The 16,696-nt window shown below is 40.0% G+C and overlaps 1 protein-coding gene across 12 annotated transcripts in view; it reads right to left on the bottom strand.

The window, feature by feature from the left end:
• The window catches only part of ADD3 (adducin 3), a 94,722-nt gene that overhangs the window by 57,144 nt on the left and 20,882 nt on the right, over window positions 1–16,696 (bottom strand). For 2 of the 12 annotated variants that reach the window (XM_087872873.1, XM_087872878.1), the window contains exon 1: window positions 9,728–9,868. The exons of the other annotated variants lie outside the window; for them this stretch is intronic. The gene's annotated coding sequence lies outside the window, so the exon portion shown is untranslated. Of the gene's footprint in view, window positions 1–9,727; window positions 9,869–16,696 lie in introns of those variants that run through there. 12 annotated transcript variants of the gene reach the window in all.

Genomic DNA, 16,696 nt, shown 5'->3' with positions numbered 1-16,696 from the left:
CTCTCCAGCCTCCTGATGCCTTTGGAACTAGAAACAGTATGGAACACCCCCCCAACCTTTCCTGCCCCACAAGTACAGGTTCTATTGCCCCTATAGCTAACAAGTGCTGAATCTCCTTCTCCAACTGCTGACCCTTTTCTAGCTGTCAAGGAATGGGACAGGAGATGAAACAATTGGGGGGCTTCATACTGAATTCTAAGGAGAGTCCCAATCTCACTGTCCGAAGGATCCAATCCTCGGACGTGGAAGCCTCCCATTGACGAACAAAGTGGCTGAGTCGTCCGCCTCTGGGAGGCAGAGGAAGCGAGTCACTTACCTCAATTCGTGGGCCTCGACCCTGTACCTCTATATGGTCTCCTGGAGGAGAACTGAAACCTGCCTCTGTCTCTAAATTAATGCTTGTCAGAAGCCCTGTTGAATCCCTGAGAGTATGATCTACCAGTATAGGACCCACTGGGTCCTGGCGAAAGGGCTGCCTTTGAGGGTATGGAGTAAAGCGGCGCTCTGACCTTCTATATGAGACAGGCAACACTTTCTTTTTATCCTTCCCCTCAATGAGAATGGGGTCTAATGCTGCTCCAAACAAGTCAGTACCCTGATAGGGCGTTGATGCTAATTTCCACTTTGCTTTCAAATCTGCGTGCCTGGGGCGTAACCAGAGGAGCCGCCGTGACGTTGCTGACGAGGCCATTGCTCTAGCTGCAAATTTTGCGGCGTCTAGAGAAGAGTCAGCCGAATATTCGGCTGCCGCCACCATCTTATTAATGTCTTGTTGAAGACGCAAGTCATCAGCGGGAAGGCAGTCCCTGAGCTGTTTGAGCCAGACCAGATTGGCCCGATTAAAGAAGGACGCCAACGTGGCAGCCTTCACCACCCAGGCGGCCGCCTGATGGGTTTTTCTAAAGGCGACCTCTGCCTTCCTATCCTCAGATCGCAGAACCTCAATAACATCTGAGGAGAAAATAGTAGAAGAAGACAAATTAACCACTGGGGGGTCCATTGCCGGGAGAGACCACAAATTCTCCAAGGAAGGGTCTACACAATAAATCTCTTTATCAAGCCCCGAGGGAGCAGAGAGTGCCCCTGGGTGTTCCCATTGCTTTTTAATGACTCCCGAAAATAACTCCGGGCAGGGAATGAAGTCCTGCTCCGGAGAAGGAACAGGGAATAACTCATTGTGGTGTGATTGAGCATCTGCCTCCTGGCCCCGAGGACTGGAAAGAGAACCCATGTTAGTAGCTAGTTTGGCCTTACATAATAACGTTTTAAAGACGGCTGGTCTAAAAAGGGTAGTATATGCAGGCCTATCAGGTTCTACACCCTCGTCCGCTGAGAATTCAGGTTCCTCAGTCTCCCCTTCCATCTGTCCTGAATCCTCACTGTCCAGTGGGTCTTGATGATCCACCATTACAGGTCTAGCCGAAGACTGGCTGGCATGCATCTGGCAGCTAGCAGAAACAGCGGAGAGCTGCATCTGTTGACTAAAACCTGAAGCTAATGCCTGGGCCAAGGCGTTAGTAAGGATCGTTTGAAAATTCACAGGTTGTGACAAATCCATAGCCTGTACTCCCATGACAGGATTCTGAACAGCCCCTAGGCCCCTGTGCTGAGCTCCCTGTGAGGAAGAGGAAGGTCTAACGGGGTCTATTTGAGTCAGGTCACCTTCTTCTTCTGACTGAGGAGAAGGTTGAGCTAAAGAGGCTTGAGCTTCCTTTTGTGCCCTCTCACATTGTTTTTCTAAGGCATTGTGCCTTCTAATGGCATCCCTGTCCATTGTTGCAGGAGGGGGAGGCTTGGTAGAGACAGCCTCGGTATCCTGCCCAGCTGAGGCTGCAGAGGACTTATTCTTAGACTTCTTTGACCGAGGAGGGGTCTGTGAATGCTCAGTGTCAGATGAAAACTCCTGGTCATCCATGGCAATTGACATTAGAACAGCAGTAGGCCCTAGATAAAGGGAAACATATTTTGGCGCCAAAACTAACGTTTCAAAATGGCCGCCAGCACCAACCGTCACCCAAAAGGTACCTCAGACAAAAGGAGGTCTGTCAAGCAAGCTTTGCTCCCAGTCTCCCTCTGCAGCAGGAAAAGAACAGGCGGCCGAGATTAAATAATCCCCTCACGCCGCTAACGCCTCAAACTGTCAAGGAAAAGGCTGTGAAAACCTTAATGGGGTCCTGGCGCCCCTCTGCTACCTCACGATGTTCAGCGAAGTCACTCCTCCTGGTCACTCAAAAGGGAACTTTCTCCTTAGCGATGACAGTGAGGCAACAAACATTGGAGTTTGAATCGAGCCGAACAGGGACTCCGGAGCCGCCCTACACTAAATGGAGCCCTAAAATGGCGGCCGCGGTTAACCAGGCTCACCCGGTAACCAACGCGTTCGCCGGCGGCCAAAACAACGTTTTAAACCGATGTTGGAGCTGCCCAGCCGGGTCAGGCTCCAATCAGTATAATTTTTAAAGCGGCGGGGGTGGTGGTCTGGAGCCCCAGAGTCACTCACCCAGCGCTTGTGAATATGAACAGCCGCAGCCACAGGCTGTTCCGATTTGAAACTTCGGCTCCACTAATTGTATGCAAGGAAGCAAGACAAAAATAACAAAACCTATAATCTCACTAAAACCTAAGCTAACCACTCGAGCAGAGCAAGAAAACAGGTCCCTACAGTAAGACTGAGCGAAATAACTGAGGGTCTAGAGAGCAGAGAGGGCCTGGTTAAGGATTTAAAGAAACACCACACTCAGTCCATTACAGGAAGATGAGGAAATCCCATATGTAAATGAATTGACCTAGCAGCGCAATGGAAAAACTACATTATCTGTGATTGACCTTGAAAGAAAAATGTTAATATAAATATGAAGGGGTTTTTAAAGAAAATAATGTACATAATTATTTCTTCTTCATATTAAAGGTAACGGTTCCCTTCGCAAATATATGCTAGTCGTTCCCAACTCTAGGAGGCGGTGCTCATCTCTGTTTCAAAGCTGAAGAGCCAGTCCAAAGATGTCACTGTGGTCATGTGGCCGGCATGACTAAACACCAAAGGCACAAGGAACTCTGTTACCTTCCCACCAAAGGTGGTCCCTTTTTTTCTACTTGCGTTTTTTACGTGCTTTCGAACTGCTGGGTTGGCAGAAGCTGGGACAAGTATGAGGACCCAGTTTGTGGGGGCAATAAGCTGACTTTGTATAAATATACAAAAGTATGAAGGCTATTGCTTAACGCATTGTAAGCCGCCCTGAGTCTCCGGAGAAGGGTGGCATATAAATCAAATTAAAAAAAAAAAAAGTAACGGGAGCTCACCCCATTACGTGGCACTAGGGACTCGAACTGCTGAACTTTCGATCAACAAGCTCAGCATCTTAGCCACTGAGCTATCACGTCCCTCTTCATATTACTTACATTTTAAACCCAATTCTAAATTTGTATACAACTACAGACTATGGTAGGATCAATGCTATTTGTTCGGCCCAGAGTCGCTGAGAGTTGACAGCAAACAATTAATAGTTATATACTGTAATATTTGTCATATCCAAACTTTTATTATTATTGTTTTCAGACATTCATGGTGTTCAAGAAATAGCAAAAGCTCTGTCACATTTAAGAGTAACGGTTTAGCTTCATAGTTTTTAATATCTACAAACTAGTATTGTTTCACTTTGGAAGTAGCTTTATGGATATTTATAATATTCCTTACAGCAACACTAGTAAGCGTAACGATTCTACAATACAACAATAAAATTAAGGAAGAATTGGAGCTGAGAAAATGGCTTGTTGAAGGGCATTTGGTGGATTTATCATAAAGCTTTTAAAATGGGATATTCTCAGTTCACAGTTCAACCTTATTTTAATTTCTTAATAATACACCCATTTTGTTAAATTCTGCCTCTACTGCATAATTTTACAGTGAAGCAGGAATAGCTAAGACAATAAAAACAGCTATACAGAACTGATTTAGGATCCAGGACTATGGACTTTTGGCATTGTGAATATGAACATACAGTAATCCTTCCACTTTCTTTAAAATATCTGAAAACATGCTCTCAATGCCCCCTGTATCATTCCAGAGACTGGCAGAGCTTGGCACAATTCATAAAGGGTGACTTTGATATAATATTCAAGATACTATCAATATAGACAGATCTATATCATATTTCTTTCATACCATTTTATATTTTGGAAGCTTAAAAAGATAGAAAAAGGAAGATCTTGTTATCTGAATGTTACACTTCAATGGGAGGATATGGAATTCCAACTTCCCTACTGTGTGTGTATGTATTACTGTTACAAGCTGCCTCAGTAGTATCCATACAGCATTTTCACAGAAATAAAACTTAAAAGCATTCTTTAGGAATGCACAAAAATATAAATTGAATGTATCCATTAACTATCTAATTAAAGGACAGATCAAACCACTGTTAAAGGCACAATTGATTCATTATAGCACACATCTCATTGTCTGGATTACACTTTCTCTTTCATATGTTATTGCTAATAATTGACCACCTCTTACAAACTAGACTCTTTGATGTTAAGTGGGAGTCCGAACACTCTCTTAAACATAAAAAAAAATATCTTTATTTTATAGATTAGTCTCTATAGGGATAGAGAGCAAGAATATTAAAGTAAGCAAGTAAAAAGAAAGGTCTGAGCATCTTTATTTAGTCATGATTGCTCTTAAACTGAAGAGTTGATGGACATAGTTTTTGTAGACTTATGAAAAAGAAAATATAAACGACGATATATTTTATTTTTTAATACAAGTGTTTTGTACAAATAATATAACTTGATTTCAGTAAAACATTTGATAAGATTTAACATGACATTCTCGTTAACAAGGTAAAGTTTGGTTTGGCTAGCACTATAGTAAGGTGATTACAATTGGCTGGCTAACCACATTTGGGGATCAGAACTAATGAAGTTAGACAATAATTAGCTGTGATGTGCATGGATCAGTCTTTAGGTCACTATTTTAAACTATTTTAATAATGAGCTGGCTGATGAATTGATGATTTGATTTTCAAAATTGCAGGTGACACAAAAAGTAAAAATTATTTTTTTATTTACAGGATTATCACTGCCTATCTCATATGAGACTCTAGGCAGCTCACAACAATTAATTAAAAAAACCTTCAAAAGTAAGAGTAGTAGAGCAATTATCCTTGCAGTTCAATCCCCATTCTAGCCCAGTGTTTGGGGGAAGAGCCAGGACTCCAGAAGGCTAAAAGGATAGGGAATCCCTCAGATTTGAGGAGGGAGGCTGTTCAAAAGATATTTAGGGATAAAAAATACAGGGCATACATACAAAATAGACTTTGAAGCACTGGAGAAAATTTGGGTATGCAATCAAAATATGCATCAGCAGTGTTAAGCAATTATTAGAATGGTTAATATAGCTGAGGTGTGCATCAGATGACAGACTATCAAAGACGTAGGCAGTTATTATTCCTCTCCTCTTTGAGGTAAAATTGTGTACAATTCTGGGGACCCCATTTCCAAAAGATTATTGAATGGATGGAGAAAGTTCAGAGGAGAAAACGAAGATAATACAAGAATTTGAGGATTAGTTGATGAAACCTTAGTATGTTCATCTGAAGATGACTTATCGGACATTTTATAACCATGTTCAAGTACATAAGGAAAGTTACAGGAAGATGATCAGAACTATTTTTTGTGGCCCCAGAAACTAGGATCAGAAAGAATAGTTCTAAGCTGTATAGTACTACCTATGAAGTTTGCGGGTTTTTCACCTCTGGAAGTTTCTAAGAAGCTGGATAGCAACCTCTCATAGATGGTTAAATGGTTTCCTGTATCCTGCAGAGGGTTGGATTAGAAGATCCTTGTGGTCCCTTTCAACACTATCATTCTATTATTCTGTGATAAATGTCACAAAATACAAATGCAGCTTGGATGATGCAGCTGCTTCTCAGGGTTTGAGTCAATGTCTTTGTTAGATATTAGACTCAGAACTACAATGACAAATTTTTAAAAAACAACTAGAAAGCAACTATATAGAAATAAAGCAATGGATGTTGTGCATCAGAAAAACTGAAGGACTGTGAGTCACCAGAGAGATAAAATATTAAACATGTCCTCATTTCCAACTTGGTCACACAATGTTAAAAGTAATTATAGGCACAAACTACCCTTTAGCCTTCTTTAAGTCAGTACTTTCCAGATGCGTTAAGCTATAAATAGTATCTTATTTAAATACAATGGCCATTGGTTGAGAATAATGAGAGAAGCAGTCTAATTAATGGTATGAGGTTTGAAAAGACTGGACTAGTCACTTGTTCTTATTAATTCAAAAAGGGACCAAAATGTGTTTGTGCAATTTTGAGTATTATGCCTTTTGAGAACAAAGTAAATGGCAATTTTAACGCAACAGTAACTTTTGACAATAATGGAGAAACTGAATGAAGCTTTATAAACTAATGACTAAAAAAAATGGTACAAAAATAAGTGTTTCAGTGATTGCTTTTAGCTTGATAACTTTGAAGCATAATTACTAAAAAAATTAAATTAAGCCTAAAACTGATCAATGTGTAAAGTACATTCTCTTGCAAAACACCAGCAATGACGGTAGGGGCTCCAGAATCATTTTGAATTGTGAATCAAGCTTTAGACATGATAGATACATTTTGCTAAGAAAATATTTCCTTTTGAGTGTTCTAAGGAAAATGTGTCACTATATATAAATATAGCAACAAGGTGATTTAAAACAAAACCAGCACACTCTGGCCTTAGAAATGTGAATCAGATAGCAAGAAAAAATGACAAGAAACAACATCTTAAAAGCTATAAAAATGGACCAGTTTTAGAGTTGAGAAATAGAATATTTATTTATTTATTAGTTCGATTTATATATGCCGCCTTTCTCCGGAGACTAAGGGCGGCTTACAATGCATTAAGCAATAGCCTTCATACTTTTGTATATACCTGCATAGTAGGGCTTTTTGGCCCCCACAAGCGGTGTTCTATTTTATACGAAGTCAGCTTATTGCCCCCACAAACCGGGTCCTCATTTTACCTACCTCAAAAGGATGGAAGGCTGAGTCAACCTTGAGCCTGGTGAGAATTGAACTTGCAGTAATTGCAGGCAACTGGCAGCTAAGTACTACTTTAACAGCAGTAGTTTAGTCCATTCCGCCACCAAGGCTCAGGTCAAGGAATATGACCATGCTAGGCTCCAAGAGATAAAGAAAACAAACTCAAGAATACAGGATTATTTTCATTATTAAAACAGTGCTCAGAATAGAGTATCACAAAATAATCTATTAATGTGAAAGCCAGTTTCTACATTTTTGATTGACATAAAATAATAAACCAGCATTTGCAAAGAGCTGAACTGTGTTTGCTGAGTTTTGATTGCATCTTGCACGGAACTACTGAGACTAACAACTGTGTACTACTCATTTAATCCACCCCAAAGACAGCCACTGTTGCCTAATGTGGGGGGAGTGGAGGGCGACTGCCAGAGATAAAGGCTGGCAAATTGGGAGCGTCGAACTCCACCAGTATTTAAAGAGTCGGGCAGCGTGGCAATGTTCCAATTTTAGAAATTGCCGCCTGATTTGCCTGATCTGGGAGCGCAACTCCACCAAACTCGCTTCCCCGCTGACAACTGGGAGTGCGGAGCTCCTCCGTCCGGCTATCCCTGATGTAAATGGGAACGCTAGACTCCACGGCCCATCCAGAGCGCTTGAAGCTCAATTGATAGCAGGCTACCTAAATGACAGGAGACTGTCACCAACTTGACAGCAGAGAAGCCCTTCCAATGGCTGGAACTGAAGCCCTCGCCACTGGGAAATTTCCAGCAATTGGGAGTCTGCTGTTTAAACTCATGATGATATGTGAACTGGAAGAAGCTCACGAAAAAATCCTATTCAGTAGCGAAGAAGCATCCAGGAATAATCCTAGTCAGAAGAGAAACTGTTGACACATCTGTCCAGGCTGAGTCAAAAGCTGGGAAGCCCTAGCAACAAAGGCGTGGCATTACAACTTTGACAGATTGAGTCCAATCAACTGAACAGACGAGGACAACCCATTCCTGGATGCTATCTCCACCACTACGGAGAAGCTAAATAAGGTTAAAATTTGGACAATTGGGAAGATATGTAATTAGAAAATCACAAGGCTGCAAACTACTAAAAAATTTTCAAGATTATAAATTTAGGGGATTTGGAGTTATAATTATGGGATTGATTGAATTTTATTAAGTTGGAATTTTTAAAAATTGAGATGTTGGAACAAAAGAGGTATACTGAGTAATCTTTATTAAATTGTTACAAAATGAATTTACAGGGGATAATAGAGCCAAATGAAGAAATAATTTTGATGCTTAAAAATATGCATGAAACTATAAAGAACAATAAGGAGACAAGGGGATTGTCTAAAGATAAAGAAATGAGTGTAGAAGCCACTCAACAATTGGAAAAAGATGAACATGATATTCAGGAAATAGATGAGAAAGTAGAAGTAGCAGTAGAAGGAAAAAATTAAAACAAGATGCAAGAAGATAAAGATAATGAAGAGAAAGGATTAATAAGTAGGAATCAGATAATTCCTTAAAACCTTATAATAGAACAGAGGAAAAAAATCTCTTCAAAAAAAAGAGAGAAAGGTTTAGAGAAAAAAAAGAAAAATCTCTTTAAAAGGAAATCTTACTGATGGGTGTTCAAATAATACAGCAGAAAGAGACAAAGGGCAACCCAAAGGGAATGTTCAGTAGGTATAAAAATATCAAAAAGAGTTATAAGACTCCAAGAGAGAGAAATAAAAGGATTAAAAAGTCAATAAATGATGGAACTCCAAAAGGTTAAGGATGGATAATAATAAAATATATTAATAAAATGAAAAAATAGAAAATACAAATAGGAAAATAGTAGCATACTTATTAACAGATAATAGAATCTATTAGAATTAAAAATAAGCTAAGCTTAGTAGGTGGAAGTTTAGGATGAGTTAATATAATTGTATTATTAATATTAATAGTGTGTTAAAGTATACTATGAATGTAAACTTTTTTTTATTGAAAAGTTTTACAAAGAAAATCCCCCCCCAATATTCCCCCCACCCTCTTTCCCTCCCCACCACCCCCACACCCCTTCCCATCCCTCCCTCCCTCCCCGCCAGACTTCCCAGAGCAAAATACAGGGTATTTCAATTAACAATCATAAGCTAAATTAACCTAACTTGTTCTTAAACTACCAAATCCCCCCCTGAAACCTTAACTCCACTATGGCTAGAATTTAACATTCATTCATAAGTGAACTTAAACTTTTAAGCATTAGAAATTGTAGGGATTTTGAAGTATATTCCCGGGATTGATTAAATTTTGTTAATATTAGTAGTCCTAGACATTTGGGATATTGAAATTATTAGTAGCCCTAGACCAGGGGTCTGCAATTAAACACTCAAAGAGCCATTTGGACCCATTTCTCACAGAAAAGAAAACACCGGGAGCCACAAAACCTGGGTGGGCATGGCCAACTCGAGGTCACTCACTTCCACCAGTCACATGACCCCCTAGCCACGCCTACCCAGCCGGTCATTAGGGCAGAGAACCAGTTGTTAAAAAACATCGGGACCCACAAAACCCTTTTGACATCTCTCCCTCCCCCCCTCCCTCTTCCCCTCCCGCTCTTTCTCTGTATCTCTCTCTGTCTCTCTCCCTCTTTCTGTGCCTCTCTGTCTCTGCCGCTTCTCCATCCCCCACTGTCGCCCTTACCTTCTCAGGCCAGGAGAGGAGTGACTGGGAGGGGAGTGTGAGGACAGTCCCAGCCAGTGGTGGGATCACCTGACAGGGAGCCACAGCTGAGGTCCCAAGAGCCACATGCAGCTCTGGAGCTGCAAGTTGCTGACACCCGTCCTAGACATTTGGGATATTGAAATTATGGTGGAATAATAAGTAATTTTCAAAATATTAAACATTAGTAATTTAGTAGGGGATAACAAATACATGGCACAAAGAAATATTATTTATGTTTAAATGAACTAATGAAAAAATGATAAAGAATCATAAAGAGAGAATGTTGAACAATCAGGATTGTTTGTATTATTACTGTTAGCATTGTTTAAAAAAGATTTGACCCAGTCAATACATTGTCCACAAAATGTGTATTATATTAAATATATATATTAAAAATAATAAAATAAAGAAAAAGTATACTTAAATTTACTTCCTCTCAGCTATAACAGCTGAAGTCATTTACATTTATTTTCACCACCATCACCATGAACATAAACCATTCTGCTAAACAGCAGAGCAGTAACTGTTGCTTTCAGTGTTGCTATGCCATGTTTCATCTGCTTTCTCTGATAAGTAAGTATGTTTGTTCCAGGATAAGAAAGGCTCAACTGATAATGGTCAGGATAAAGATTACACTCTTCCTCAATTCAAGGCAAGGCGAAGAGTCTCTAATCCAATTTCAGACTGCTTAAAAAGAATCTGCAAATGCTCAAACCTAGTCAAGGGCAATACTGCCTATGTACATTGGTTTCTATTATTTTAATACATTCAGTTATAATAACCTACGAAAGTTTATGGATACTTGTATTATATGGACCCTTTCCTTCCCCCCAGCCCTCACAAGTTTCCTTGCTAATTCCTCTATTAATATCTTATTTTGCTTATTTCATTTTGTTTCTCAAAATCATCCTGAACATTTTGACCAAGAAGTCAAAATACGTTTTCAGTAGCAAGTTCTGTTGTTATCTCAATGGTTATCTAAAATGATACACTTCCTGACGTTCTAAACAGGCTATGACATAACTGATAGATCAACTATATAAGGCATTCTTATAACATCCATTCTAAGAAAACACTTTTTATAATTGGCAAAATTTTTAAAAAACCCTGTTTATACATGTCTAGAAGAAACAATAATATATTGTTATTAACTGTGCAGCTAAAGACAGGGCAATGATATAGTACATTTTCCAGAAAATCTACAGCTATATTTCTTAATGATTTGCCAAATTACAACGATAAATTGGTTTTGGGGCCTGGTGTTGAACAGAATATACAATAAGGCAATTATTTTAAATCATATTTTCAATTGGCCCTGATTCACCAAAGGAGCCAATTCAGAATCAAGTTATGCTTTCATAACATTAGAACACTGTGATTCTCAGTATAGTTGTATGACATGTGGAATAACAAACTAAATTACTCAGTGCTGATAATAAAGATCAAAATTTCATATTTAAATCATGCAATATGTTAAAACTACTTTGACTTGCAGAGACTGATCCAAAGTGCTTTTTCCCCCAGTTTACTGAAAAGTCAATATAGACAGCTCTTGCACAATGTAAGGATTGGTTTACATAAGCCAGATTTTTAACCCAAGGGATGAAAAAATGTTGGTCACCATTTGTATATACACTGATTTAAGAATTTTTTTTTGATATTGGAAACCTTCATGTCCTTGCACAAGTTCAAAAATCAAACACGATGCTAAAAGATATTCCAAAAGCAGTCAAAGGTAACAGTAACACTTAAAACCTATCTGCATATTGCAAAAAGTCTCAGCATGCAGCAAATATTTAAATTAATTTTTCAATTATAAACTCATATGTTATACATTAAATCATTAGTAATACTAACTATATAAAAAAAGTTCTCCCAGGGCCAGCCATATCTCTGTTCTGTAGTACAGATTTTGCAGCTGGATCAAGTTGCAATTATATTTAAAAGAGTTATGACTCCTACACAAAAGTACTTAATTGGCCAAATAGTTTATGATGAATTATGTCTATTAAATAGATTAGATGGAAAAGGATAAACTATTGGCTCAATATCAATTTACTGAAAAATATGAAAAAGCATTCTAAAATTCTCCCCCTTTTTCTTTTTTCCAATCCTCAAACCCAATCCTAATTGCTGCGATAAAAATACTTGTATATTATGTTTTGGTATTTGCAACTATTATTTATTTCTACTCCGATTACTTTATTTTTCAAAGTTTTTTTCTTCTTTACCTTATTTGTGGCTGACCTAGAATTCTAATAGGTTATATCGAAAAGACAAGTACAAATTTATGCAAATGCATATTAGCACACTGTTGCTCTCTCTTCATTTTTACCAAAGGAACATTTTGGGAAATGCAATTGAAAATGACAAAAAAGGAAACTGCTTTTATTTTTATGCTTTTTGAATTTCAATGATATGTTCCTAAAAATGTTTAAATGAACATTTTAGTATTTTAAGAAAAATGCCATGAAGAAAATAATTGGAGAAAGAAACTAATAGGAAAGAATTTGGTCTCTGGCTCATTTATTAATAAAATAAATTATTATTAAATAATTTATTTAATTTATTATTAAATTAATAAATTTATTATTAAATTTAATTCAAATTATTGAAAAGGATTTCTGAAGTAAGAATTGAAATTGGATGGGTTTCTGGACTGAAGAGCAAATAAAGATAGCTTTACCCATCCTTAACTGTAAAAATCTGGCTTAGTCTTCAAAGGAAGAGAATATTACTGTTGGCTCCAGGTGTTTCTCTGCTAACACCTAAAATTATCAAATCAAATCCCACAGAGTAAATCTTCAACTTTGCCCAAAGCAGAAGTCATCATCAGAAGATAACACGCCTTGATATATACCGATTCAAAAATTGCTAGTTTAAAATTGAAATATGTATCAATGTAATATTCCTACAGCAAAATAGTTTTAGCCTTTGATTTTTGAAATAAACTTTATAACAGGACAACCTTCCCCTCTCCAATGTATCTGAAAGCATTTTCTTGCAAACATTAGAAGTAAAAAAAAGGCTTTTGAATAAATTGATTGCTATTATTTTTAATTCTAGAATAAACCTTTATAAATATAAGCAGTATAGTTGAAGGATTGTTTAAACAATCATATATTCATATAAAAAAAACTTTTAAAACTCTTAAGAAAAATAAAATAGTAAATTTGCAAATAATTGCTAAGAATTCTTAATCTGAATAAATGAAATCATTCACACTATAAATACCTATTGTATAGTTACTTTTGTTTGTTGCTAAGCAAACAACAGGAGAAGCAACAGAATACAACAAATCTGTTTCCAGCACCAGGGAAATAAAGATCTCCATGGTCGATGTGTCTTACACCCTGCACTAGAATGCAGGTAAAGGTTTCAGTCGCCATTATTTTATGGAAATTCAGGATCAAATTTTCCACCATTTTACAAACAGTAAAAAATTCAAAATGTGCCAGTTTTAACGTTTAAATATGTTTAGCTTGCTATATCTGTGGGAATATGTTTGAAATCAGCCACAACTGAACCAAATACAAATTACAACTGGAGAAAGGTTTTGAACAACTCGGAGCCTTGTAAAGAATGCTGTTTCTTTAACATTATGAAGAGATATTTTATTCAAGGCCAAGTGTATGGCAAAACACCTCTTTCATATTCTTTGCACAGCCTAAAATTTATATAGATATAATGAAGCTTCCATTTCTATTCTAAAGATCCCTAGAAATAAACAAGTGTGATTCCGGCACCTTGAATGTAGGAATGAATATGATGTACTTTCCAACTGGTCTCTGTCTTGCTTAAAATACTATAACCATGTTTAAGCTTTCATTACAAAATTTTTGTCCAATTTTTTTTTTTTGCATATCCAGTAAATTCAGGCACTAAGTTTGTGTCAGCCTCCCAAGTAAACCGTGCAGGAAACATCGTAAGATGAACTAATATAAGGCTACATTAACAAAATCTAATAAGTCTGAAAGTACAAAATCTCCCACTGGCTCTTTTTACTGCCCGATAACTTGTTTCTAACTTTCTTTCTTTTCCCATTACTGACCTGCAGGCTCCTACCCTTTATAGCTGATCATTCCCTAGTGTGAGAGTTGGCGTCCATGGAGGGCAAGGGGGTGAATTTCTCAGAGTGGACCCAGGGCCAGGGAAGCTACAAGGCTTGGAGATTCTTGGCCCTTGACTTTGGGTATTCAGTTTCTAAGGGAAAGGGAGGTAGTTTTTTAAAATCCTATAGTTGTCTTGTAGGATGAGCTGCCTGATATAGAGGAGTTGTCAAATATGGAGGAGAACAGCACAGGTGCACTTTCATCTTTACTTCTATTGCCCAGTTCTCCTGAGAATCTGAAGGGGGAGAGGGTGATATGAATGACAGTGCCCAAGGAGGAGGAGGTGGTATGGAAGACAGTGAATCAGCAGTTTCCCAGGAAGAAGGAAGAATATTCCCGAAAAGGGGGCAAGTCAACAAGCAGCACAACTTACAGGAATCCAGTGGCCCAGGGTCGATAGAGTGACCTTGGCTCCTAAGGAGGCTGGCTGGAACGACACAAAGAGCTACTCCATCCTCCTGAAGGAGGAAGTTCTCCTGACATAGATTCGGAGTGCCCTCCTCAAGTCTAGCGTGTGTCACTTCTTTTCCAGGGAATGCACTGGATTGGGGCAGAAGTTGGGCAAGATAAGTTTCTGGGCCCTGTGGAACTATGAGTTCACCTTCGGTATGAAGGAAGGGTCCAGACGCAATACCACCCTGTTAGGGTGGAAGACATAAAGATCACTCCTGATAGAGAGTGCTGCCAACTCCAATATCTGTGTAGCCGATGTAATGGCTACCAGGAAGGCCACCTTGCAGGTTAGAAAGTGCAATGTGGCCAATCTCAGTGGTCCGAATGGGGCCTTGGTCAGTGCCTGCAGTACCTTAGTGAAGTCCCAAGTAGGGTATCTGTGAACCACTGGAAGCCGAAAGTTCGTCGGGTGCTGAGCCAGGGAGTCCAGCCCCCCCGCAAGAAAGGACTGATGACAGAGCAGCCACCTGGCGACTGATTGTGTTGGGTGATAGACCCTTGTCAAGCCCCACCTGATGAAATTATCTGCGGAACGGATACAGAAATTGGGTCCAAGCACGACCTTGAGTACCAAGAGAAAAAGGCCTTCAAGGTCGCGTCATAGATTCTGTTTGTTGAAGCTCTCCTTGGGGCTTGAATGATGTCTATCACCTTGGAGAAGTAATTTTCCTGCTCAGAGACCTCCGCTCAAATGCCAGGCGGTCAATTGGAGCCACTGTGGGTCTAGGTGCACCAAGGCCCCCTGGCTGAGGGAGACTCTGTCCGGAGGTATCTTCCAAGGGCTGGCCTCCAACAGGGTGACTAGGTTGGCAAACCATGGGGGCCAGGGCCAGTGGGGAGCCAGAAGGACCACCTCCACCCGTTCCACCAAAATCTTCCTTACCACCCTCGGGATGACGGGAAGGCATATAGGAGTCTGGTCGGCCAAGGGCTGCAAAGCGCATTGACCCCTTCTGCACCTGGAACCGCAAACCTTGCAAAAAACCTTGTCACTTGGGCGTTGTCCGGGGTTGCGAAGAGGTCCATGGCTGGCCATCCGAAGCACACCATCAGCTCCTGAAATAAAATCGGATGCAGGCGCCACTCTGCATGATCAACTATGGCCTCGCTAAGCCAGTCCGCCTGAATATTGTTGACTCCTGAAATGTGCTCCGCTCTCAATGATAAATGCAGCCTCTCTGCCCAGAGACATGGCCTTTCAGCCTCTCTCATAAGGAGCCTGGATTGGGTAGTGACTACATTGTTGGTCACAATTAAGACAAATCTGCCCAACACAATGTCCTGGAACTGTCGAAAGGCCAGATGGACTGCCCTGAGTTCCAACCAGTTTATATTGTGTCCCAGGTCTGCCTGAGACCACTGATCTTGGGCCATTCTATTTTGTAGCTGTGCTTCCCAGCCAGAGAGACTGGGATCTGTTGTTATCGTCAGGTGCTCAGGCTCCTTGAAGAAATATCCCTTAGTAATAGCCAGGGAAGCCCACCATATCAGGGAACCTATCACCTCCGGTGGCACCCTAATTTTGGACAGGGAATTGCTCCTGCCTGCTCTCTGGTAGGGAGGCGGAACCACTGGAGAGACCTGGAATGCAGATGTGCCCAAGGCACAATTGAAATGCAGGACACCATCTTGCCCAGGAATTGCGAGTGTGGCCAGAGATATCGTACTGTCCCCCTTGATCTGGCCCACCAATTTCTTTATACTCATCTGGCGCTCCTGGGAGACGTGTACCTTGCATGCGATGGTGTCTATTTCCGCCAAGTGCAGCAACCTATTAGTTAGTGTCAAATGGCTCTTGATGTTTATTGAAAACCCGTGGTCCTGAAGCACCTGGATGGTGATTCTGAGAGCCTCACACGCCTGGGGTTCAGAGGTAGACGAATCAGAATATCGTTCAGGTAGCATTGGACCTGCATGGGGAGAGCCCGTAGATATGCAGCCAAGGCCGCCAACAATTTAGTAAATGCCCTGGGCGCTGATGATAGGCTGAAGGGCAATGTTGCATACTCATAATGCCGGCCTGCATATGAAAACCCTAGATATTGCCTATGTCCCAATAAAATTAGGACATGGAGATAAGCCTCTGTGAGATTGATAGAAGTGAGGAAGTTGCCCTCTGACGCCATCCAAAATGGACTGAAGGGAATGCATCTTGAACTGCTTGTAGATGATAAGGCGATTCAGATGTTTCAGGTCTAGAATTGCTCTGTACCCCACCTCCTAGGGTTTAGAAATCACAAAGAGGATGGAATAGAATCCCATCCCCTGCTGGTCCTCTGGAACTGTTTGGATCACTTGGCTATCCAACAGATGTTGTTTATGAGACCTCGTTTTAGCCTGTTCCCAGAAACAGGACAGCGAATGAAAAATGTCAGGGGTGTGG

Source organism: Pantherophis guttatus, chromosome 6 (genome assembly GCF_059756535.1).
Source record: "Pantherophis guttatus breed Tessera chromosome 6, ASM5975653v1, whole genome shotgun sequence".
NCBI lineage: Eukaryota > Metazoa > Chordata > Lepidosauria > Squamata > Colubridae > Pantherophis > Pantherophis guttatus.
Note: the sequence above shows the minus strand (reverse complement) of the source record. Positions and strands in the feature narration are given on the sequence as shown.